The sequence below is a fragment of the Pinus tabuliformis genome, chromosome Q (genome assembly GCF_031772625.1).
Source record: "Pinus tabuliformis cultivar Carrire ecotype Pingquan chromosome Q, CPIR1, whole genome shotgun sequence".
NCBI lineage: Eukaryota > Viridiplantae > Streptophyta > Pinopsida > Pinales > Pinaceae > Pinus > Pinus tabuliformis.
In genome coordinates this window covers 1,056,103,651-1,056,130,640 of record NC_142296.1, presented here as the reverse complement: position 1 = coordinate 1,056,130,640, position 26,990 = coordinate 1,056,103,651, and positions in this window count along the sequence as shown.

Below are 26,990 nucleotides of genomic sequence, written 5' to 3'. Positions count from 1 at the left end.
CTTTGTATTCTTAGAAGTTATCCTTATGTTAAACAATTCAACTCTTTTATCCTCATTTGAAGGATTTATGTTTGTTGAAGATGCAATAATTTTCGAACTTGAACCAGTGTCAAAAGTTTTACCTGTCATAACCATGGCAGTTATCCTCCTTTCATTACTTGAATCTGAACCTAGATCTTGCTGGACTGCTGTAATGGCCTTCTTTTCATCCTTCTCCTTAAGGAACTTTTTAGGCTTAATTTATGGATGAAGTTTCCAACACTTAGATTCATCATGACCAATTCTATGGCAATGAGAACAAGTAGGTCTTTCCTTCTGAGCTATCACTGATTTATTTCTCTTCGAATTGTTCTTCCCCTTACTATTGTTGGAATCTTTGATTTCCAACTCTTTGGATGATTGCAATGAAAAATTGAATGGTCTCCACCTAATTCAATATGTATGGCCTGAACACATACTTCATCAAAATCATCAGGATTAAACATCAATAAAGTATGTTGCAAATATGAATGTAAAATGTCAATGTATTTTAACAAAGTTTCACATGTATCCAATGAAATACCAAGCGCCAATGCTTTCTTTTTGAACTCCTGAGTAAACTCTTGAACACTCTTCCCTTTATCTTGCCTTAGATGCTGCCAATCAGTAACAACTTGCTGCATGTATCCTAAAGGATAGAATTGTTTCCTAAGAGCTTTTAAAAACTTAGACCATGAAGAGATGACTTTTCCTTTACACTTTACATCTATCTGAGTTTTACTTTCCCACCAAATTAAAGTTGTTCCCCCCATCCTAAGTGTAGCTAAATGAATTTTTGTTTTATTGTTAGAAATGTTCTGAATGCTACAATACACTTCTAACTGCTTAATCTAGTTATCTAACTTTTCAGGATTCAGTTCGCCATCATAAATAGGTAACTCAAATTTTACATCAAGTTTCAAAAGAGATGTTTTCTTAGGTTTCTTTTCTGTTTCAGATTCTGAACTGGAAGACGAAGAAGAAGAAGAAGACGATGATGGAGATGATGGAGGTGAAGGTGGTTTATCAGCCTTGCCTTTACCTTTGTCCTTCTTCGATGTCTTTGAAGAAGAAGCTGCATCTCTCGCCTTCTTAACTTCGTAGAGTTCTCCCAACATCTATTGCATAGTCAAGAATTCTTGCTAAAATTGTTCATCATTCATCTTAGTTTCATTGTTTTCACCTACATCAGATCCTGTCATGGTCAACTTATGAATGACTCGTCCCTTTCCAATCTCTACATCGATCTGCTCAAGGTTTCCTTCTGCTCGTTGCAAGTTTGACCTGGTTAACATTCAATGAAAAATTTTACAAATGCAACCTGCTATGATACAAAATTGTATGATTTGAAATTATCATAGACTAAAACTGATGTAGAATTGATTAGCCATTAATTAATTGAATGTTAGTTGAAAGTGTAGAAATCGAGAGAGAAATTCTTGAGAATAAGACTTTAAAACAACTGATTAAACACAAGAAAGATGCATAACACAAGTGAAAATAGTAAAAACACAGTGATACCAGACAACAAAGTTGATTAAGAAGTTTGTCCATGATGGACTACGTCTCTGGGTCAGCTTTCAAGGTGGGAAACTGCTTTATTAGGATTGAGACCAAGGAGTTCGATTACATAGAGAATAGACCAAACTGAATGTGCACACAAGCACTTTTGATCACTTTCAAAAGGAAGCTCTCTAAACTAGCTTTCCAATGCCTATCATGATTCCCAATTCTGACTCCGGACGCTCATGTTACACTGAAAACAAAACTGCCTATGACCTCTATAATCTGCAAACAAAAACCAAAACCACTCTCTAATCTCTTCAATGGTCAAAATTTCCTCTTAGAGGCCTGCAAGTACATCAAAACCTCCTCTAGCCTAAAATTGGCATGAACATGCTGCATTCTAGGTTTGAATTTTTTCGGTCTTGTCATGGTTGGACACTTAGGATTAAGTTACATGGTGGAGGAATTAATTTCGAACAAAACAAACCATACAAAACCCAAAAATAACATTGGATAAGCCCATAGCCATTGGCGGCTTACTGATCAAGTGGAGGAGGCTGACCACCCATGTGAATAGGTGGTGGCCTAACCACCAGCTACCACCTCTACGATCTTCCCCGACTTTTCCAACTATCCATGTGCTAATTGTTTTCATGTGACAACTATCCGACAGTTATCCACCATGTTTACATTAACTCTGCAGCTACATATCCTGATCACATATCTCTGTAGCGTTTATAACCCCGCACGGTCAGTGGTGACGGTAAACTCTAACCTCTGCGGTGATATAATGTCAACACGTTCACATGCTGAGTTCAACTCCCGATGCAGTTAATCAATGCAACGTTCACATGCTCAGACCTCCAATGCGGTTAGAGTTGGAAGTTTAGGACTGTGTATTTTAATTTACATTGTTTTATAATGTTTTTCAATATGTAAAAGGCCGAGAGTTGATATAGCATAGGTTTTAATACATAGTGTTAATGTGATAGGCTTTGTAGGACTTAGGTTTTAATCTTAGTTTTTAATACATATTTCAATGCATTATGGTTTAGACTTAGGGAATGTATTGATAGAGGTTTATGTTTTGTAATGGTTTTTAGGACTTAGGTTAGGGTTTTAGAATTAGGTTTGGGTTTTAGTCATTAGGATTTTTTCATCAAATGAGAAAACCTTTTTACAATTAAATTTCACAAAGTGACATTTTGTCTCATGACGACAACCAAACCTTGCTTGACGACAACCCAAATCTTGTGAAGGCAGACGACAAACACATGTCGTTGACTAAGTCCTGGTGGTACTGATGAAAAACTCATTTCGACAGCCAGGTACAACACCATCTCAACTGAACGCCATGAAAAACCATAAGCATTACCTGAATGACCTGATCCATAACCAACACTGTCAAACTGTCAAAACTAAACTGAATGATGATGACGACATAGAACACTGAGAATGACACTGAACACTAATGATGAACCTATGCAAATGATCTGACGAGATCCTCCTAGATCATTTCCTTTTACCCTTTTCCTTTCAACTTAGTATTTCCTTTGTATTTCCAATCTAATTATACTAAGCCTAGTGCCTAGACTTCTCATAACAATGTTTCAGTCTCTAGATTGCATCCTCTAGTGCCTTGGGGTAATTGAATTGATTAATTATATCCTTGAAGGATTACGGTAGTCCACTAACATACCTTTGAATCTTCACTTTCTTTTCCTTGAGGTATGGGACTTACCTTTGCAACTTTAAGAATTCAGTGGCGTACTCATCATATGTCATTTTTCCCAAACTGAGCTCATATAACTCCTTCACCTTGTCATCGAAATATATCTCAAATAGGTATTTTCTCCTCAAATTTTCGTCAAACTCCCTAAATGAAAATTATTTCCCCCTTATTCCCTTTACATTCTCACTATATATTATCTTCGCCTCTTAAGCTAAAATTAGCTATCTTTTCCTTCAGTTCTCTGAATAATCATAGATTCGAAAGAACTTATTCGTTCCTAGAAGTTAGGCTTCAACATCCTTTGATTTTTTTCATTTCTCCATCAAAGGTAGGAGGATTATATTTCTTAAACTCCTCTTGTGCATACTCTCTTCCCCTTATTTCATAATGGTGTTGATGATGGCGTTGAAAATGTGGCCTTCTATAAGTGTCCTCATATTACTGCTCATGGGTGCTTGACATCTTTTTAGGAGGCTTAGTATAGTTCCTCCCTTCACGATGCCTTCACTGGAAAATTAGTGCCTCTTTCTAGATTTGTGTTCATTTTCCCCATTGGTTCTTTCTTCCTGACCCAATGGTATTCGCATGTCTCTATGGATGATTACCAACTCATGCTGCATTGCAGAACTAATAAGCTTTGCAGTATGTCTACATTGACTTCAACTTGCTTTTATTGTGCTCTTACAAGCCTCTCTTTGTCATATTTACAAGTTATTATCTCTACTGTCAGGATTCTCAATGTTTCCATCTAATTAGATTATTTTTCCCCTCATTGTTATTCAACTAATATTTCCTCTTGGTGTCCATGTTGTGATTGTTTAGAACAATACTACACCATCTTACTATTATTTCCTTGATCTATTGGTTTTATATTGTACCACCCTTTGTTGTTCACGTGGTACTTCAACTTCATCTCTGTAATCCTTAGTGTATTTTATGTGTTGTCATACATATACATAATTGTTATATTTTAAAAAAATTAGTTGCATAATAAACAACATTGCCTTGGCTTGTTGATGGAAATTTGTTGGCGCATAGCTAGTTGCAACCTCACACCTTGATTAAAACATTAGTATTAATAAAATCAAATACATAATTAGTTCCATGTAACAAGCATATAAAGACACACAATTCATTCACAAAAAGAATGATATTTATAACGCATATCACAAAGCTTTAAGACCTCATTGGATCTTCAAAGGTCCAATATTGAACCTCTACTTGGTCACTTCTGTGATAGAGCCCATCCAATCTGAGTGTGGAACGTTAAAGCTATAATACTATGTTGTAATGTACCTCCATCCTAACCCTAGCCCCAACTAAGGGTAGAAGGAGGTGGTTATGATGATGACCCAATCTCCATGGTCTCGTTATTGAAATGGGGTCTAAAATTTTCGACCTCTTACAACTACCTCAAAATTGAAAACATATGACATCATTATGTTTGTCTCATTTAAACCTTTCCAATGATATAAATTTGATCTCGATCCAAATTATAGGTCTGAATATGTAACCATTCAAAGATAAGCCAATTATATCCTTGAAACATCAACAATTATTCCCACGTGGAAATCACATAGTAATCAATATGGCACCTGCTCTTCCATCATGGAAAAATCCACATGGGTAGATACAATCCTCTATGAAGGTGGAGGTTGTCCTCATCGATAATCCACAAAACATAATTCTAGCTAGGGCCCCGACAGTTGCTTGATCGTTCGGCCTGACCCTTGACATTACCTTTAGGGCCTACTAGGAACCATGAACCTGACTAGCCCAACTTCTAACTAGTGAGCCTAGTCGACTTCTTGACCTACACACCATGGTTCGAACATGAATTCACCCAATATTCGAACTTTTAACCGGCCCTCCTGACCCCTTGCGTGGTGGGTCCCATAGGTGAATTCAAGCTTCTTTTGCGTGCCTTTTACACTTAGAATCTTTTCAAGTTCCTTCCTAGTTTACATAGACGACACGACATTAAACTAACTTGTTGAAAGATACATAAGAGTTTTAATGATGAAACATGGAAACATAACAAGTACAAGAGGATACATGTTATCACCAAAAAATTGATCATCTAGCCTATTTTACTAGATGAATCAAAGTACACCATGTAAAGCCAATTTTACCATAGTAAAATTGCTTTCACTGTGAGAAATTACTTAATAAACCACCTTTGTTAAGCAATTTATAGTTAAACTCATGAAGAATAATTAAATAAATCACTCTCTATTTGATTTTCTTCTAGGAATAATTAATTAAACCATTGTTCAATTATTATTCCCTGTCATATTTGACTCAATTATGAAAAATAAACATATAAACCATTAATTATCTTTTTTTTCTCTAGGAATAATTAATTAATCACTAAGTAATTATTATTCTTTGCCAAATTCGACTAAATCCCTTAGGAATAATTAAATAAATCCTTATTTGTTTATTATTCCTTAACTAATTCCTTGAGATGATAAATAAATCATTTATTTATTTATTTATTATTTCTAAATAAAATTTTAAATACTTTTTCCCTCCTAAACAAATATAATAAAATATTCCAAGTGGTTATTCCAATAATGGGGTTAATAATAGTTTATTATTTCTCATTATTCGAGGATAACTCAATATTTTGTTATAAATGGAAGGGTTTTCCATTCATTTTTCACTTTTGATTATTTTCATTGTTGCACTCGCTGTTGTAACTCTGATTATTTTCATTGTCACACACCATATTTTTGTTGGGTTTACACATTATAGAGGAGAGAGACTCTACACAAGCTGAAGACGTTTGAGGATAGCCAAGAACCCATCCCATAGGGGGCACTGGTAACATTTATATGTTCCCTTCGCAGGTGTTATAATAAAATCTATTCTTTGTATATTTGGTTTCCTTTGGATGATTGGAGTTATTATTGTTTATTTTTGTTGTTTAACTATGATTGTGGAATAGATCAAGACTTTGGCAAGTTTTGTTTCTATCAGTTGCTGCAGATCTACAGTATTTAGTAGTCATTTATATTGTTGAGATATTTTGTCATCCATAGTCTTAAGTGGGTTCCTTTCGTACATATTTGAGAAGAAAACACTATAACAATACAATTAGTGAATATGTATTTGTGAGCATTTCTTTAGAAGCACATAAAACTTGAGTAAATCCCTCTCATAGCATAAAGACACATATCTTATACTCAATCAACTCACATACACAGAGCAATGAAAAGAAAATAACCAATAGATCATACTCATCAATTTAATGAAAGAAACACAACAATTTATGTTCATACTATGCTTACAAGAATTCAACCATTCTTCATACATGCATACTGGAAATCTAATATCCATCAACACATAGGAATCACATTCCTTAATATCAGCAGGACCATTGATCCAATACCATACAAAGGTACATATCACTTAAGCATTAGGAGCATAATTAAATACTTATCTCATGTGGCAAATACGATGGCAAGTGAGAGTGGGACTTCAAATCTCCATCCAACCATAGACAAGATACAAATACAATTACTTGTAGTTGTCACCCCCGAGCCATATTCAAAAGCTTGAGGTCGAGTGATTTTCGCTAAAAAATTTCAACAAGTAAACAAATAAAATGGGATACCACAAGGCCACTTCGCCTTCATTCACCTGCTACATAAGTTGTCACTCGGTTCTATCATACTTTTCATATGTAATGAACATCAATGCTAGGATACTACAAAATAGAGACTTCAACTCACTTTTAGGAGAAGAGAGTCCATAATAAAGGAAGCTTAGTCAATGCATAAGCCATTGTAAGAGCATAGAAACCATTTAACTAGTGGTTCATCAGCTTCGTAAGTACTTGGGTGATTTTATCCTAGCAAGGGGTTCATAAATCCACAAGCTTCTAGTGGTTATTCAACCTTTAAGAAAGCCACTACTCTATAATTCTTCCACTCACCAAGCCTTTGAAAGGATTCTTCAGCTATTTTTTAAACTTTTTAGAACTTAACAACAATTGTGATCATTTCTTTCTCTGCGTTCTCACCTCCACCCTTGGAGGATTTTTTTTCTCTTACCACAATATTCCTTGTCAGTCCAGGCATCGGTGATCAGAAAATGATCTTAAATGACTTTTAATTCAAAAATGAAAGTTAAAGGATGCTTATGAAAATAGTCCCATTGCATAGATCTTTCTAATCTGAATCTAATGCAATTTGAATGGGCTAAAATGGACTTAGGATGAAGAAGTTATAGCAAAGAGAAGACTGCCCATTATCCTTAGAAAAGGAGGCAAATCCTTATGAAAATGGGCTTAAGGCTTATATGCGTTCCTTAAGGAAATCACATCGAGGAAAAGAAAAGGAGTAGACAGTAGGCCGAAGGACGCAGTGATATGCGATTGCGATTATCGCATCACAATATCGCATTGCACATAACCCAAGGGGAAGGACTGTAGCATTGCGAAGGGCCAATCCGATGGGTCGATAGCTAATGCACTGATGGGCTGATGCACCGATAGCCAATGAGGTGCTGATCAGAGTGATCAGAGATCGGCGATCGGCGAACCCTCGATACCAAGGCCAATGCACATTGTGATTGTGACTTGCGATATTGCGACCAAGGGCGAACCCAGTGGGAATTATAAACGCGAATGCATAAAATTTGAAATCTGGTTTATTTGGATTTTCTTTGTATTTCCCATGTATTGAGGTTTTGACCTCCCGCCTAAGCTATTGCGATAAGCCGATAGAAGGAAGACCTGATGGGGTTTATAAACGTGGCTACATATTATTTGAAGTCCAGAATTTCAGATTTTCAATGTATGTCCCATGTAAATAGGTTTTTGGCCATTTCGCCATGTGACTTGCGATTTACGAAGAATGGCAGACCCAATGGGTTTATAGATGCGATTGCATATATTTTGAGTTCTGGCTCACAGCTAATGAACGTGTTTTCATGCGTTTGCTTGTGTATTTTCTGTTATATTGCATTTTTGGGATTTCTGTACAGAAAGGCCAAAACAACTGAGTTTCCTGTGCCTGTTGGTTCATTTCCATTTGGAAACAACCATTCCTTGTGCCACGTTGTAAGCGGGCATTTCTGTAACAATGATCCATTATGTAATACACAGAGCCATAGAGCCACTGAGCTAGATGGCCAGTCGCAGAGCCATAGAGCTAGAGAGCCAGAGGGTTAGTCAAAGAAATGCAGAGGCAGAGGAATGATTACACATAGAGGAATGGATGGAAGCCGCAGAGTCGGAGGGTTCCTGAAAGGCCAGCGAGCCAAGCGAAGAAGCTAGTCTTTTGCTTTAGAGAGAAGAGTGCAACGGAGTTGTAGGGTTGGAGAGCTTGAGTGAAATAGAGTTGCAAAAGATGAGAGCACCAGAGCCGCAAAGCCAGAATGCTTGACAGAGGCATAGCCACCAAAGGTTGGAGGCAGAGCCTCAGAGGCAGAGGGCTCAAAGTAGACTTCTACAAGCCATGAAGCTGTAAGGAAGTCAGAACAACAAAGAGATCAAATGATTCAGCTATTGCTGGTGTCTGATGTGTGTTGAAGACAGAGGAAGGAGTTCCAGAGAGAATAAGAGAATTCTGAGGGAGTTGGTGCAAGCTAGAGCTCAAGATAGCTCAGAGTGCTGATTGAAGGAGTCAACTCCAGAGAAGCCTAGATCTGTCTGCAGAGTATGGACAGCCAGCAGGATAAGATGGTGTTTTAAACTCATAGGTTCAGTTGTAAACCAATGGAGTTGAGCATGGAGCTTGTAAAAGAATTTCAGCCATAAGCCCAAAGAGCCTAATCGAGTTGATTAGAGCTCAAGGAGACGTAGCCCAAGATATCAGGGTGAACTCCATATTATATTGTTGTTATGTGTTTGCTTATTTGCTGCATTGCATTTATTGTTGCATGTTTTTAAGTATCAGCAAAGCAAATAAACTTAAAGCACTTAAGCAATTAAGGATGAACAAAAACATACACCTATTTCAAGCACTCTTAATTATGCAATTGGTTAATCATAAGATAAATCTTGGGAATATTTAAGCGTTGGAGTGCAAGAGGTTCTTGTAAGCTTGAAAAGAAGCCTTTAGTGCCCCATTTTCAGATCAGGTGGTATTAGAGCAGTTATATGAAATCTGGTTATATCATAGTAAGTTATACCAGAGAAAATGGTATCATGATGCAGGTGATATTATATCTGGATGCTTGATTGACAGAGCAATATATATGCTTGTTTAACTTGAAAGGTTTTCAAACAGTAGCAATGATTCTGTTGTTTGATTGTTTGTAAACTGATCGTTATTTAATTTTGCAAAGGTTCAGGGAAAGCTGTTGTTATCTAAGTCAAGGAGAGGAAAAGAAGGAAGAAGGGCTGAAGGCATTCTTCTTATCGCAAAGCACTTTAAAGCAATCCTTGAAGCACAAGAGGTTTGTTGCAAAAGGTTGCTTGAATAAGCTCTTTGTTAATCTTGTTTGAAGTTCTTTTCTTCATTTTGATAATGACTACTTCTACAAGTGAGTCCTAAAATTCTTCTTTCTTCACAAGGGTCTTTGATGAAGATATGAAGCAAGACTTGTTCATCATGATGGAAAAGGTGAGAGAAATGTATGAGGATGGAAGGAAGAGCAGCATACTTAGAGACCAGTTGAATTCCGTGGAGGAAGAGAAGCAGTTGCTTTCTAACAAATTGCAGGAAATGGAGAGGCAACTTCATATTGCAAATATGAACCTGAAAAGGATGCATGAGTTGGAGACACAGCTCTTTGTTGCCAAAGAAGACTTAGTCAAGTATCAGCTTGAAGAAGAGGTAAACAATTCCTGTTCTTCTTCAAATTCTTCTAATAATTCTTATATTGGTTCTTTTGAAAAACATACTAGAGGCATAGGTTCCAAGTTAATGTCCAAGATGGGCTATGAAGGAAAAGGCTTGGGAAAAAATGCACAGGGTATTGTTGAGCCAATAATGGTTGAGGAAAGGCCTAAGTATTTGGGTCTTGGCTATGGACAATCTTATGGAGAAAGTTCCAAAGCTACCATGAAGACAAGTCAAACAGTTCCAAGAAGGAGTTTCATTGCAGGTCTTCTACCTCAAGAGTGTGAAGATTGTATTCTTGGGGAATGCAATAGTGTGAAGAATACTTTTCAAAAATAAGGTTTATATCAGCATACACTTGAACCAGAGAGTTGTGGAAACTCTAACAGCCTAGAAGAGATCGATGGTCTTCCAAAGGGAGCCACTTCATTCAATTCACCTCCTCATGAAGGCAATAAAGGTGAAAGAGAAAGGTATAAATATGGTTCTAATCATATTCCTTTTGATTATGCAAAGCATGATCAATTTCCATATAAGCATTGGAAAAGCATTGCATGTTCCTTTTGTGGTTTGGATAACCATAATGTTTCTAGATGTTGGAAGAGAATGGCCACATACAGGAAACTTTTGAAGGAAAGGAAGCAAGAAGCCAAAGGTCCATTGGACAAGGCAAATCATGCTGTCAAGAGGATGCACATGTGTTGCACTTACTGCCATAAGCAAGAACACATTGCTGAAAGTGTTGGACCCTGAATCCAACAATGCTTCCATGAAACTTGAAGAAGGTGGAAAGAGAAAATGGCAGGAATGGAAAGAAAGATTCCATGATTGATGTGTTTTAGGATGATTCACATGTTGACGCTCATGTGCAGACAAAGGCAGCACCATTGAAATGGATTGGTAAGAAATGTTTAGAGTTGTTATCCAATTAAGATTGCATGTCTATTGATGCATTTATTTGCATTTCTTTGTTAATGAGATGAAAGTTGTAGGGTTTTACCAAGAAGGTGAACGGAAAAAGTTGAGTAGGAGACTCACTTTGTTGCTGCAACATTATGTTCATTTCAGCTTCGAAAGTACAGTGTGCTTAAGCAAAAGTTGAAGGATGAAATGAATGCATAAGCATGATGTGCATGAACACAGGGATGTTGATGTTTCCTTGTATTTGAACACGTATGTGTAATTAGCTTGAAGGGTTGATTGCTTTGTTTTTAAACATGCATGTAATGTTGACTTGGAAAAATTTGATTTGGTCTCCAAGATGGAGATAATGATGAAGTATTTCATCTTTGAAAAATAATTCTAAAGATCTTTTTCCATATGCTTGTCTTGAAGGGTCATTGTTTTAAAGGCATGTTTTATTGGCTTGTTATCTAGTCAATCATTTGTAAATGCCAATGTAAAGACATGGAGGTGTTCATAAGATGTGAAATCTGTTTCTTTTGTTGAAGCAGGAGATTAGGCCATCCATTTGTTGTCTGTAAATCCTGTTGTTGTTAACAGTTGTTGTTGACAGCATGTGAAACTGGTACAAATGAAAGTTTTTGTGAAGCAGAGGCAACTTCACATTTGTTTGAGCCACCTTGGGTCAATGATCAAGGAAGAGAAATTCAAACTACCTTCTGTAACCTTCTCAGCAAGAGTTTTGCATGAAGTCAAGGAGGAAAATAGTTCTTCCCAAGAGGACTAGCACATCCAAGAAGGAGAGTGGTCAAAGGCTTTGGTTCAGAGGCACTATGCAAGGCAAGTGTATGGAGGTTGAAAGAAGAGGGTGATGTTACTCTCATTTACTATTCAGATTAGTATATCAGTCTTTTGGAGACCAAAATCTTTTTACTGGAAAGGCATGATCAGAAAATGATCCTAAATGACTTTTCACTCAAAAATGAAAGTCAAAGGATGCTTCTGAAAATAGTCTCATTGCATAGATCTTTCCAACCTGAATCTAATGCAATTTGAATTGGCTAAAATGGACTTCGGATGAAGAAGTTATAAGAAAGAGAAGACTGCCCATTATCCTTAGAAAAGGAGGCAAATCCTTATGAAAATGGGCTTAAGGCTTATATGCGTTCCTTAAGGAAATTTCATCGGGGAAAAGCAAAGGAGCGGACAGCAGGCCAAAGGATGCAACGATATGCGATTGCGATTAAAGCATCGCAATATCGCATTGCACCTAACCCAAGGGGAAGGACCGTAGCATTGCGAAGGGCCGATGCGATGGGATGATAGTAGATGCGTCGATGGGCCGATGCGCCGATAGCCGATGAGGCACCAATCAGAGTGGTTGGATATTCGTGATCGGCGAACCCTCAATACCAAGGCCAATGCACATTTCGATTGTGACTTGCGATATTGTTACCAAGGGCGAACTCGATGGGAATTATAAGCGCGAATGCATAAAATTTGAACTCCGGTTTATTCTGATTTTCTTTGAATTTCCCATGTATTGAGGTTTTGACCTCCCACCTAAGCGATTGCGATATGTCGATAGAAGGCGAACCTGATGGGGTTTATAAGCGCAGCTACATATTATTTGAAGTCCAGATTTTCAGATTTTCAATGTATGTCCCATGTAAATGGGTTTTTGGCCATTTTTCCATGCGACTTGTGATTTGCAATAGAATGGCGGACCCAATGGGTTTATAGATGTGATTGCATATATTTTGAGTTCCGACTCACGGCTAATGAATGTGTTTTCATGCGTTTGCCTATGTATTTTCTGTTATATTACGTTTTCGGGATTTCTGTACAAAAAGGCCAAAACGACCAAGTTTCATATGCCCACCTGTTCATTTCCATTTGGAAACAACCATTTCTTGTGCCACGCTATAAGCGGGCATTTCTATAACAATGATGCATTATGTAATACACAAAGTGACAGATCCAGTGAGCCAGATGGCCAGTCACGGAGCTAGAGAGCCAAAGAGCCAAAGGGTCAGTCGAAGAAACGCAGAGGCAGAGGAATGATTACACACATAGGAATGGATGGAAGCCACAGAGTCATAGGGTTCCTCAAAGGCCAGCGGGCCAAGTGAAGAAGCTAGTATTTTTCTTCAAAGAGCAGAGCGCAATGGAGTTGCAGTGCCGGAAAGCTTGAGCACAATAGAGTTGCAAAAGCCAAGAGCACTAGAGCCGCAGAGCCAGAGTGCTTGACAGAGGCAGAGCCTCAGAGCCAGAGTGCTCAAAGCAGACTTCGACAAACCATGAAGCTATAAGGAAGTTAGAACAACAAAGAGATCAAATGATCCAGCTATTGCTGGTGTCTGATGTGTGCTAAAGACAGGAGAAGGAGTTCCAGAGACAGTAAGAGAATTCTGAGGTTGGTGCAAGCTAGAGCTCAAGATAGCTCAAAAGCATTGATTGAAGGAGTCAAGTCCAGAGAATCCTGGATCTGTCTACAGAGTATGGACAACGAGCGGGATAAGATGGTGTTCTAAACCCATAGGTTCAGTTGTAAACCAATGGAGTTAAGCGTGGAGCTTGTAAAAGAATTTCAACCATAATCCTAAAGAGCCTATTCAAGTTGATTAGAGCTCAAGGAGACGTAGCCCAAGATATCAGGGTGAACTCCATATTATATTGTTGTTATGTGTTTGCTTATTTTCTGCATTGCATTTACTATTGTGTGTTTAAATATCAACAAAGCAAATAAACTTAAAGCACTTAAGCAGTTAAGGACAAACAAAAGCATACACCTATTTCAAGCACTCTTAATTCCAAAATTGGTTAATCCTAAGCTAGATCTTGGGAATATTTAAGCTTTAGAGTGGGAGAGGTTCTTGTAAGCTTGACAAGAAGCCTTTAGTTCCCCATTTTCAAATCAATTGGTAACTCCATGAATGATGCGTTCTATTAGGAAAATCATTAATATATAAAAGGAGATGGAGACTATTGGAATTCATATTCCAATGTCTCTTCATCTCCTCATTTTTGTATTTACAGTGTTTACAATATTTCTCAATCCCTAAAGATTAGGTGTTAACATTCCACCCCTTAATCTAAAAAGATGTTGGCAATTCCAAGCAGCATTCTTAATATTTCAAACTTTTCTCTTACTGACACTTTGGTGAAGATGTTAGCAATCTGCTCATTTGTCTAACAATATCATAGGTGAATAGCCTTGGCCTCAACATGACGTCAAATAAAATGATACTTTGTATTGATATGCTTGGTTCAATCACGGAACTTTGGATTCTTAGCCAATTTTATTGTAGAATTACTGTCAATCACAAGAGGAGTAGAATGCACTTGTTTCTCCTAAAAATATTCAATAATTTTTCTAAGCCACACAATTTCCTTGGTTGCTTCTGTAGCTACCACAAGCTTTTCCTCTGTTGTGGAATCTTTTGGAAATTACTGTTTGTGTGACCTCTAGGAGATAACTCTTAATCCAAGACTCATAACATAACTTGAAGTAGATACTCCATTTTCTTATTTCCATCGAAATATGAGTCGGAGTATCCAATCAAGATAAAGTTATATGCTTATGTATACTTGAGTCCAAAGTATTGATTTCCCTTCAAGTACCTTAGAACTCTTTTTGCAATAGACCAATGACCTTCATAAGTTTTTTTCATAAACCTGGAAAGGATTCCAACAACAAATGAAATGTATGGTCTAGTAGTAGTGAGGTAGTTAAGACTTCCTACGAGTTGTTTGTACTTTGTAGCATCCTCAAATTCATTTCCTTCTTTGGATGTGAGCTTTAAATTTTGTTTGATTGGAGTTGTCAAAGGATTTCATTTATCCATGCCAAATTTGTTCGACAAATCTCCAATGTGCTTCTTTTGAGATATGAATAGAAACTTTAGATGATGGGTTACTTCAATACCCAGATAGTAGTGAACATATCCCAAATATGTCATATAAAAACCTTTCCTCAATTATTTCTTTATGGATGCAATATAATTTTTATTTTTCCCTATCATCAGTAGATCATCTACATACACCATAGGATATACAAAACAAAAATCCAACTTTCTTGACAAGTAAAGTTAAATCATCAAGATCATAGTGTTTGAAATTTAATTTCAAAATATGCTCAGTCAATTTCACATACCAGGATCACAGTGCTTATTTGAGGCCACACAAGGATTTGATAAGCTTGCATAACTTATTCTCCTATTCCTTCATAACAAATCCTTCTGGTTGAGACATAAAAACATTTTCTTTCATATCTCCACTTAAGAAAAAAAATTCTACATCCATTTGATGGACTTCCCATCCATTCTGAGCTGCCAATGCAAAGAGAGTCTAGATGGTAACCCATTTGTCTATGGTGGAAAATGTATCCTCATAACCAACCCATTCTTTCTATGCAAAGTCTTTTTCCGAAAGCCTAGCTTTATGCTTGTCATGTGAACCATATTCTTTACACTTGTTCTTGAAGATCCACTTGCATCCAAACGGTTTGGTTCCATGTGCAGGGCCCACCAACTTCCAAGTTCTATTCTTTATTAGAGCATCATACTCATTTTGCATTTATTCTTTCCATTCATCATGAGACGTGACTTCTTTGAAGGAAGTTGGTTCAAAATCTGTAGACAAATTTAATTCACAATCATAAGAAACATCCATATCAACAATTGAATCAAAATAATCTACATCACCTCCATTCTGTCTAGTAGATTTCCTTGTTCCTGCCTTTTCAACCTCATCAGGATGAATACTTTCAAGTGTCTTAGCGAACATTTTTGGAGGACTTTTCTAAGATGGCCCAGGCTAATCAGTTGACCGAGATGGGGCTGAATCAAGTTTTAGCCTTCCAATTCTCTCAATCACATCACTCAAAGTGTCTTCTTAATTAGTGGTTGGAGCTTCATGAAGGGGAGAGAGTGCTTCAAAAGGAGATTCCACAAATTGATCTAGGATAGGGATCTCACCTTCAAGATGTGGAATCGCATTATCAAATTCTTGAAAATATTTTTCATGCCCGAATCTATCTAATTGATCAAGCTACCACTCAACAACATTATCAGCCTTAGAAGATTCAAGAAAAATCACCTCTAGAAAACATAAACTTCTTATTTACTTCCTCATAGAGATGATATGCTTTGGAGGTCTTCGAGTATCCCAAGAAGATACATTTTCAACTCCTTGCGCCAAGTTTGTTTCTTTATTCCATAGGTATCAAGGCATAATAGGTGGAACCAAAATCCCTGAGATGCCTCACCAAAGGAATATGGCTATACCACATTTCATAGGGAATTTTTTTTTGCGTGCATGAGATGGAGATCTATTTTAATATAAACTGCACAAAGAACTACATCATCCTAGCACATCAGCTTTACATTTTTGAAAAAAATCATTGAACGTACCATAATTAAGACTGTCATTTTTATTCTTTTATCTACACCGTTCCGTTGAGGATTATAAGGCACATTTGTTTGATGTTGTATCCCACGCTGGTCAAGACAATTTTCAAATTCATTTTAATTATATTATTTTCCATTATAAATACAAATAGAGCCAATATGAGATTGTGTATTGTTTTCAATATATGCCTGAAATTTTTTGAAAGTTTCAAAAGCTTCATATTTATTCTTTAACAAATATACCTAACACATTCTGGTGTAGTCATCAATAAAATTCATCATGTATTTATTTCCATTTGCAGAAGGAATAGGCATAGGTATACAAAATTTAGAATGGATCAATTCAAGTTTTCTAGGTGCTTTGGAATGAGAACCATGAAATTTTTGTTTGTAGTATTTTCATAAGATACAAGAATCACATTACTTATGTTTCCTAGGAATTGTGGGAAAGCATGTAACACCATGTCTCCTTAATAAATGAAGATTGTCATAGTTCAAATGTCCAAATATAGCATGCCATAAGAGACTAGATGGTAGTTTACCTTCATCATACTAAGAATTGTATGCATTCTTTTATGCATGAGCAGAGGACTTTGGAACTTCAAGAGTCTTTGTTCTTCTATCCCAGTCATGACAAGTGAGTTGTCTGATTCTTTTCTCACCTCAACCTTGCCATCAAACATGTGAATGGAGTGTCCTTGTTGGTGGATGTGAAATAAGGTAAAAAAGTTTCTCTGCAACTATGGGAGGTAGACAACATCATGTAGAAGAAATTTAGAGAAAGAAGGAAGTTTGAGCATGATGGTACCAAGTCCGATGGCTTGAGTTTTCACTTGTCTGCAAAGTAGACTGCTCCATCTACATTTTCAATAAATTATTCAAAGAGATATATTTGAAATTTCATGTGGCAAGTTGCTATTGAATCAAGAAACCATGCATATTTTCATGAATAAAGTGAAGCATCAAACAATTTTTCAATCACTCCAATAGTTCAAGGTGCCACAATATACTGAATGGATTTAGGTGCTTTACGTTTCCTTGGATTTAGTGGTTTTCCTTTCTCTTCATTTCTTTCATGTCTGATTATGTCCCAAGAGAGCTTGCATGTGGAAAAATCATGTCCATTATTTTTACAACCTATGCAATGAAGATCAAGTCTTCCTCCTTGGTAATGTTTTCCCCCCTGCCTCTGTTATTATTCTTTTCACATCCTCTTTTTCCACCTCTTGATCTAAAAGAATCATGTGCTTGATTCTTCTCTTTCTGTGTAAGGCACATAGATTCTTCAAAAACTAAAAATTTTTCTTATTCTTCCCTTTAGCTTTCTCTCTTTTTGCAAACTTCTCCAAAAGAGAGTCAAAGGAAATCTCCTTAAGTTTTCCACTAATTTGTAATTATTCAAGATAATGAGAATATGTGGAATATAGTGCCTTGACGAAAGTTGTGAGAGGAGCATCTATTTTAACTCTAGTAGATTATATATCATTCATAATAGGTGTAATTAGATAAGCTAAGGCAAGGGGATCATCATTTTTCGATTCAAGATTGAAGAGTTTGATCACAAGTTGGACTACTTCAAGCTCTGAGTGTGAGTCATATAAATATTTAACCTTCTTTAAAGAACTAAAATCATTTGTAAATGGTACAATGTGATGGCTCACCTCTTCATTTATTGATGCAACAATCAAGGCATAGGCATTTTTGTTCTTATTCTCCCATATGGCAAGCTCTTTGTCAGATGTGGGCTTTCCAGGTGGATTCCCTACTTCTCCTTCACATATTCCTTTCCACAATTCATTGAAAATGAGGGTATACTTTATCTTTATAGACCATCCATGGTAGTTCTCTTTGCTAGTGAGAACTACTACAACTATGTAGATGAGAGAATGCATATTTACTAGTAGGTTTGAATCACCAAACTTTTAACAACTGGAAGTAAATATATTGAGGAAAAGGTATATTAGTCACACATATGCCTTCAGGAGTAATAACCCTACTTCAACCTTTTTCACGAATTATTTTCATTAAATATGGAAAGACAATGCATTCACCAATTAAGTCAATTCTTAATAGAGGGAAAAGCCATGCACAATTTCCAACAATATAATAAGATATCCTAACAACATAATCTCACAATGCTAGAATAAATAAATGGTCTATGGTTAAGGTGACATTGTATGAAAAAAATAATGTATTCGAGCATACCAATTTTGGGATGCGAGCTTGTCTTCAACACATGGACTTCAATGCATTTATGCAACCAGTGCACAAATGAAAACTCAACACATATGACATAGTTTTAACCAAATATATGACTTCTCAAAGCACACACCATTCCATGATCATCACAACATTCCAATGCAAGAACTCCAAGGCTCCAACAAACACTCACAACGTTCAACTAGATTCAATGCAATCCAATGTTCAACACACCTAGGAGCATCTTTATTCAATGCCCATACCATAAATTATGAATGGATACTGCACACATATAAACTTCATGCTTCAATGCATTTCTACTTCGACATACATATAAGAAAAACCAGTGTTCTAACCAATGGACCAACATTCAAAATCGACATTAAATGCATATAAATTGCACATCATTCATGATTCAACTCATGTACATTATTGGAATGAATATAGGAGTTATATCAATGCAAAGAGATTCTAAACTCATGCTCCAAAATTCAATACTACGCATATAGATCAATACATTCTGTTGGGTTGTGTTATATTCTTTCCACGACTAACCTACGTAGTTAAACGGGGGGTTAGAGGGGGGCGGTAGCCCCCCTTCGTTGCGTTGATTGCGCAGCGAGGGGGTCACAGGGGGGGCGGTAGCCCCCCCTGTCCGGGGGGTTTGAGGGGGGCGGGTAGCCCCCCTCTACGGGGTCCGGGGCGCTGCCTCGGGAAAATTTTTTTTGGACCCTATATTAGGTTGGGCGAACCTACCTATGGTTTTGTGCATGATTTTCGCACATGGTATTGGACGCGATGGTTTCTCGGTCCATGGTATTGGATGCTTCGGCATGTATAAATATGTATTGTAACATTGAAAGGAACATAATGAAAAATCAAGCTGGTAGTCCCGGTTTTGGGATCCAGGGAAAAATCTCTATGCATATGTGTTTTATGGGTTATGCTCTCGCATTGTTTATTTTCTTTGTTTAAGAATTCGTATGCCGGTAATTTCTGTATAGGGTTAAAACCTACATTTGGTATCAGAGTTGTTTTGGCTTCAAGGGGACGCCTTTGTTGCTGAGGGGTTTCGCTCGGGCCTGTGGTAGACCCTGTTCAGTGGGAGATCTGCGAGATCGATTCTGGTGGTGAAAGAAGATGGCGAGCAGTGGAAAGATCGAGATTGAGAAGTTCAATGGTCAGAGTTTTGAGTTGTGGAAACTCAAGATGGAGGATCTGTTGGTCGATAAAGATCAGTGGATCACGGTAGATCCGGGTACTAAACCATCGGGAGTGACCGATGAAGAATGGAAGAAATTGGATCGGAAGGCAAAGAGCATAATACGATTGTGTGTCTCAGATTCAGTATTGCTGAATGTATCAGGGGAAGCTACGGCAAAGGCTTTGTGGGTCAAGTTAGGGACTTTGTACCAATCTAAGTCTCTGGTGAATAAACTGTTCCTGCGGAAAAAGCTGTATAACCTGAGGATGAAAGATGGAGACTCGGTGACAGAGCATCTGAATGCGTTTAATATTGTGGTAAGTCAATTATTATCTGTTGATATTAAAATTTCAGATGAAGATAAGTGCATCAGTCTATTGTGTTCTCTACCAGATTCGTGGGATAGTCTGGTTATTGCAATAGGTAGCAATGCAACTGCTTTGCAGTTTGATGAAATAGTCTTAGCCTTGCTGATGGAGGAGATGAGACAGAAGAATATGGACAACCAGAATGGTGATGCCTTGTCTGTACGAGGACGGTCTCAGAACAGAAACAAAAATAAGTCATCGAGTGGGAGATCTAAATCTAGAGGGAGATCTAAATCTCCAGGAAAACCTACAAAAGTGGTGTGCTGGAAATGCGGAAAGGAAGGGCACTTCAGAAGGGATTGTAAATCTAAAGCTCCTGATAAAGGAAAGGGATCTGATGATGCTCCTTCTGCAGAGGCGAAAACCACCTCAGATGAAGGTGGGGATGTGTACTTGGCTTCTTCAAGTACACATGTAGATCATGAGGCATGGTTGATTGACTCAGGTGCATCCTTTCACTTCACTCCCCATAGAGAGTGGTTCTGCGAGTATGAGAAATACGATGGTGGTGATGTCTTCTTAGGAGATGATAGGAAGGCTAGAATCATTGGTCGGGGAAAATTAAAGTTGAAGTTGCAAGGTGGAAGGGTTAGAACACTTCCGGGTGTTCTACATATTCCTGCATTGGCCAGAAATCTGATTTCTGTAAGCAAGTTGGATGATGCAGGTGTAAAGACGGTGTTCGAGAAAGATACCTGCAAGATGGTTCGAGGAGCACTGATATTGATGCGGGGAGTTCGGATTGGAACTCTGTACAAGCTGCAATGTAGCACTGTTGTTGATGGGTGCAATAGTTCTATGGTTCCTGAAAATGGAGTAGAAAATCTAGTGGTCTCTGGAGAGAAGACCATGTTGTGGCATCAAAGGCTTGGACATATTGGAGAGAAGGGCCTTCGAATACTTCATGGAAAAGGTATGGTAGAAGGTATGAATGATAGCTCTCTGGATTTTGATTTCTGTGAAAATTGTGTGTATGGGAAGCAGAATCGAGTGAGTTTCCCCTCTAGTGGTAAGAGGACGAAACAGATATTAGAGCTTGTGCACAGTGATGTGTTTGGACCTGTGAAAGTTCCATCACTGGGTAAGTCTGTGTACTATGTATCATTCATAGATGACTTCTCAAGGAATACATGGATATATTTCCTTAAGAAGAAATCTGAAGTCTTTGACAGGTTTAAAGAATTTAAGGCTCTGGTGGAAAATCAGACAGAGAAGAAGATAAAGGTGTTGAGGACAGATAATGGTGGAGAATTTTGCAGCAAGGAATTTGAAGAATTTTGTAAGAAGTGTGGTATAGCACGGCAGAAGACTACTCCATATACACCTCAGCAAAATGGAGTCGCAGAAAGAATGAACAAGACGTTGATGGAAAGGGCAAGAAGCATGCTCAATGGTGCCGGGTTAGTACAGGAATTCTGGGCAGAGGAGGTGGATACTGCATGTTACCTGATCAACAGATCACCCTCATCAGCGTTGGAGGATAAGACTCCACAAGAAGTATGGACTGGTAAGAAACCCTCTCTTTCACATCTGAGGGTATTTGGATGTGATGCATATGTACATGTTCCAAAGGAGAAACGAACCAAGTTGGATAGTAAATCTAAAAAGTGCATCTTTATTGGGTATAAGGATGGTTTAAAGGGTTATAAGCTTTGGAACCCAGTCACACGGAAGGTTGTGTACAGCCGAGATGTGGTGTTCAGAGAGGTAAAAGATGTTATTCAATCTGAAGTCCAACCAAAGGAACCTGAGAAGATAGAGTTTGAGCCAAAGGAGGAAGAATCAGACTCTGCAGCAGAGGAGGAATCAGAAGATGAAGAGCCACAAACTCCGGCTGTGAGAAGATCGGGTCGAGAAAGAAGGCAGCCAGAAAGGTATAGTCCATCTGCTTTCAGTTCAAATTTTGCTTTGTCTGTTACTGATGATGATCCCAGAACTATGAAGGAAGCAGTGGATTCAGAGGATGGAAAACTCTGGAAAGAGGCCATGGTTGATGAAATGGCATCTTTGCACAAAAATGAGGCTTGGGATCTGGTAGAGTTGCCGGCTAGAAGGAAACCCATTGGCAACAAATGGGTGTTCAAGAAGAAGACTAATGCAGAAGGAAAGGTGGAGAAATACAAAGCTCGGTTGGTAGCAAAAGGTTATTCCCAGGTGCTGGGAATTGATTTTGGTGATATTTTTTCTCCTGTTGCCAAGGTAGCTTCTATTAGATTACTTTTATTTGTTGCTGCTGCTTTTGATTTTGAGGTAGAACAGATGGATGTGAAGACAGCATTTCTTCACATGGATTTGGAAGAGGAAATCTACATGAGGCAACCTGAAGGCTTTGCGGTGAAGGGTAAGAAAGAACTGGTATGCAAGTTAAAGAAGTCTCTATATGGGTTAAAACAGTCACCAAGGATGTGGTATCATAAATTTGATACATTTATATGGGGACTTGGCTTCACCAGAAGCAAAGCAGATCATTGTGTGTATTTTAAATTAATTAGCGACCGTGTTATTTATCTGGTCTTGTATGTGGATGATATGTTGCTGGTTGGAAATGACAAAGAAATTATCTAGGATTTGAAGACCCAATTGTCCTCCAAATTTGACATGAAAGATCTTGGTGCTGCAAACTATATTTTGGGCATGGAAATTAAAAGAGATCGGGCAAAGAGGAAGCTCTGGTTAAACCAGAGGAAGTATGTTGAGACAATACTACAGAGGTTTAATATGCAGGATAGTAAACCGGTGAAGGTTCCTATTCCTGTAGGTGTGAGGTTATCTGCTGAACAGTGTCCCAAGACACAAGAAGAGGAAGAGGACATGTCCTGTGTTCCATATGCAAGTGCAGTCGGTAGCCTGATGTATGCAATGGTTTGTACTAGACCAGACATTGCACATGCAGTGGGAGTATTGAGCAGGTTTATGTCAAAACCAGGGAAGGAGCACTGGACAGCAGTGAAGCGGGTTTTCAGGTATTTGCGTGGCACTAGTGATTATGGTTTGTGCTACCAAGGAAGACCAGGATTGGACAGAGTGTTGGATATTCATGGTTTTGTTGATGCAGACTGGGCTGGAGATCTGGATCAGAGAAGATCTACAAGTGGGTATGTGTTTAACCTATTTGGAGGTGCAGTCAGTTGGATGAGTAAGAAACAATCTGTAGTGGCACTATCAACTACAGAGGCAGAATACATGGCAGCCACTCATGCAAGCAAGGAAGCAGTTTGGTTGCAGAGGTTGTGTTCAAGTATGGGGTTAGTACAGGGAGCTATAAGAATAGACTGTGACAGCCAAAGTGCAATTTTCTTGGCAAAGAACCCTGCTTATCATTCAAAGACAAAGCACATTGATGTTCAGTATCACTTTGTGAGGGATATGATAGAAGACAAAAAGGTGTTGCTGGTAAAGGTGGACACTTTGAAGAATACTGCAGATGCATTGACAAAATCTGTGAGCTCTGAGAAGTTCTCTTGGTGTAGAGAAACAATGGGTGTTTCAGGGCTGGAAAAATGACTAAGCTCTCCTGTGGCCCCCTGTGGAAAGAAAACAACAAGTGGGAGATTGTTGGGTTGTGTTATATTCTTTCCACGACTAACATACGTAGTTAAACGGAGGGTTAGAGGGGGGCGGTAGCCCCCCTTCGTTGCGCCGATTGCGCAGCGAGGGGGTCACAGGGGGGGCGGCAGCCCCCCCCTGTCCGGGGGTTTGAGGGGGGCGGGTAGCCCCCCTCTACAGGGTCCGGGGCGCTGCCCCGGGAAAAAATTTTTTGGACACTATATTAGGTTGGGCGAACCTACCTATGGTTTTGTGCATGATTTTCGCACATGGTATTGGACGCGATAGTTTTTCGGTCCATGGTATTGGATGATTCGGCATGTATAAATATGTATTGTAACATTGAAAGGAACATAATGAAAAATCAAGCTGGTAGTCCCGGTTTTGGGATCCAGGGAAAAATCTTTGTGCATATGTGTTTTATGGGTTATGCTCTCGCACTGTTTATTTTCTTTGTTTAAGAATTCGTATGCAGGTAATTTCTGTACAGGGTTAAAACCTACACATTCAACGCTCCAAGTTTCATAGAGGGATAAAGGACAAAGCAGGGATAGCTCTAAGTGGGAGCAGTAAAATAGTAGGAGTTACAAGGCTACAATAATACTTGTGGACCTGTGCTCTGATACCATGTCGGGCTAGGCATTGGTAACTCCACGAATGATGCATTTTATTAGAAAAATCATTAATATATACAAAGAGAGGGAGAGTGTTGAAATTCATATTCCAATGTCTCTTCATAATCTCATTTTTATATTTACGATATTTACAATATTTCCCAATCCCTAAAGCTTAGGTGTCAACATTCCTTGTGTGCTTCCTTCCACTACTTTTGCGCACCCTCAGAAAGCTTGTTCTCTCTTGATATGCATATGCACACGCATGAGAGAGAAAAACACTTTGTGAATTAATGTCCTCTTTTGTTTCCCAACAAACTAATCTTCCATCATTCTTCATGATTACACACTAGTCAACCTCCCAGGACACCACAACCCATGCTACCTTCAATAGTTTGTCCTCTTATTTCTTATCATTGGAGCTAAAGGACACTTGGAATTGTCTCTTCTCCTTTCAATTAATTTATGGCACAATCAAGCCATTTAAAACCACTCAGCGAACTAGGATTGATATTTCAAACAACAATTCCCACAAGCAATCTCCTTTCACAAGAAATTGAATTTCTATCTCTATCAACCATTTAAATAATTACATGTATTTATAATGAGAGAAATATTGACCAGGGGATGTCACAATAATTCAGTGTGCAAGTGAAAGTGGACAAAAAATGGACAATTCGTTTGAGGATGAGATGGTTGATATTGATAATGCAGAGATAAGGTGGAAGCTGCGGGAATCGAGAGTTATAAGACATGTTATCGACGATGTCATGCTATGTATGTTGTTGAAGATAATCTACGCTGATAAGCAAATTAAATTTCTAAAATGTTAATCCATAACTCTTGCAAACAATCGATATTTTTCCAATCTTAAGGACATACCCAAATTTGTTCATTCAAATATTATAGGTGCATGATTATGTACCATTGCGTTCCAAGTCATCATGGCATTGCCTCTTTGTTGAGTTTTGTGAAGGAACAATGAGGATGCTCCTCCTCCAAGTTTGACATTATCAAATAGATATAATAACAACTCTAGAAAACACGATTGAGTTTTGGATCTCTAAACGTCCAATGAATATTATAAATATTTGCATACAAATTTTGTTTGTTTAAAATAGCACAAAACAATGTATCGTAGTCACCAAGCAATTCTTGTTTGGAAGTGTTGTAGTACAAAAAATTTTGATTTTTTCATTGTGTTATAATTTTAAAATTTTAGTAAATATTCAATGTATGGAGGGCCTCGAGGGTGGGGGGGATATAAAAATGTGTATAATGTTTATTAATGGGTTCGTGGAGTATGGGAAGTGCGGAGTTGACTGTGTGAGGTCGAACAACATTGTACGTAGTGTGAATGAGGCCAAGCCTAAATAGCATTAGGCAGGGCTTGAATGAGGTCAGGCCTGCACAAGAAGAAATTTGTAGGTGGGTAAAGATTGATAGGGACATAGTGACATGGAAATTTATTTGAGAAACTAAATTTATTTCTAGGGAATTGCTCCCTGCTACAGGATGGAGCAAGATTTCATAATAAATGAATAATATATTATGAAATTAATGCACAAATTCTGGAGCTCTAGTGATTGAGAAAATCTAGGAATGTGCTCCATGTTATTTAATAAGGATTCCTAGTGTTGGGAATGAAATCCACTTTTTGAGGGATTTTGCAGGGGACATCTACCACCTTTCAAGGAGTATCCTTCCCCATCTTTTTATAAAGTACAAATTCGAATTTTCCTCTAGGGGCATGCTTTTCGTAGTATTCTTGTGGAGAAAACTTGTTATTTAGCAACTCAACTTCCATTTTTAGTAGGGATGTACTTGTATTCATTCAAATAATGAATTTTGGTGCCATTTATAGCTTCTAAAGCTTGGTTTCCTTCATATGAATTTTATTATCCTTGGTCTTGGCCATCCTAGAAGCCTTACATCCTTCTTGTGCAATTTCTTTATTTCCTTTGAATATCTTTTTCACTTGCATCTCTTATTTCTGCATTTAGTGTTCATGCTTCCTTTGTTGTAGGTTATATTGGTTAAATGATTGAAGTGATTTTTTTCAGGTTATTTATAGAGTCACAAGCATGATTCATCCTTATAAAAACTTTGAAAATTAATATTCATCATTGAGCTACTTGGATTGGTTTACTAGTTCACAAATATATAATTTCTAGAACTCTCTTGTAGAAAAATAGTAGTAATTTTTTGCTAATTTTTAGAATATTTTAATGAGCTATTTTGAGTTGATTCCACTTGAATTTTTTCATAAAAGCATTCTAATTAATAATAAATATTTTCCGATAAAATTTGCACTTGATCAAGTTAGGCATTTGATAGATTAACTAGCTCACTAATTCTTGAATTTCTGGTTTTTAGAGTAGTAATTTTCTGCTAATTATTATCACATTCTAACAAGGGTATTTTTTAGTGATTCCACTTGTATTGGAGTCCTATGGAATACTAATTCATAATTTTTTTTATCCCATATCATTTACATTTGATTTTCTTGGGCATTTGGCAAGTTAACTCGAGAAATACCAATCATGTACCAATGTTGTAGCAATCTTGTAGCAATTTGTTTACGAGACCTTCCTTGCCCAAATTCACTCCAAATTTACGGTACAAGTATATTTATAGCCTATTAATTCTCTAATACCAATGTGGTTGAGATGCGGATTAGCTATGTTGTCATTTA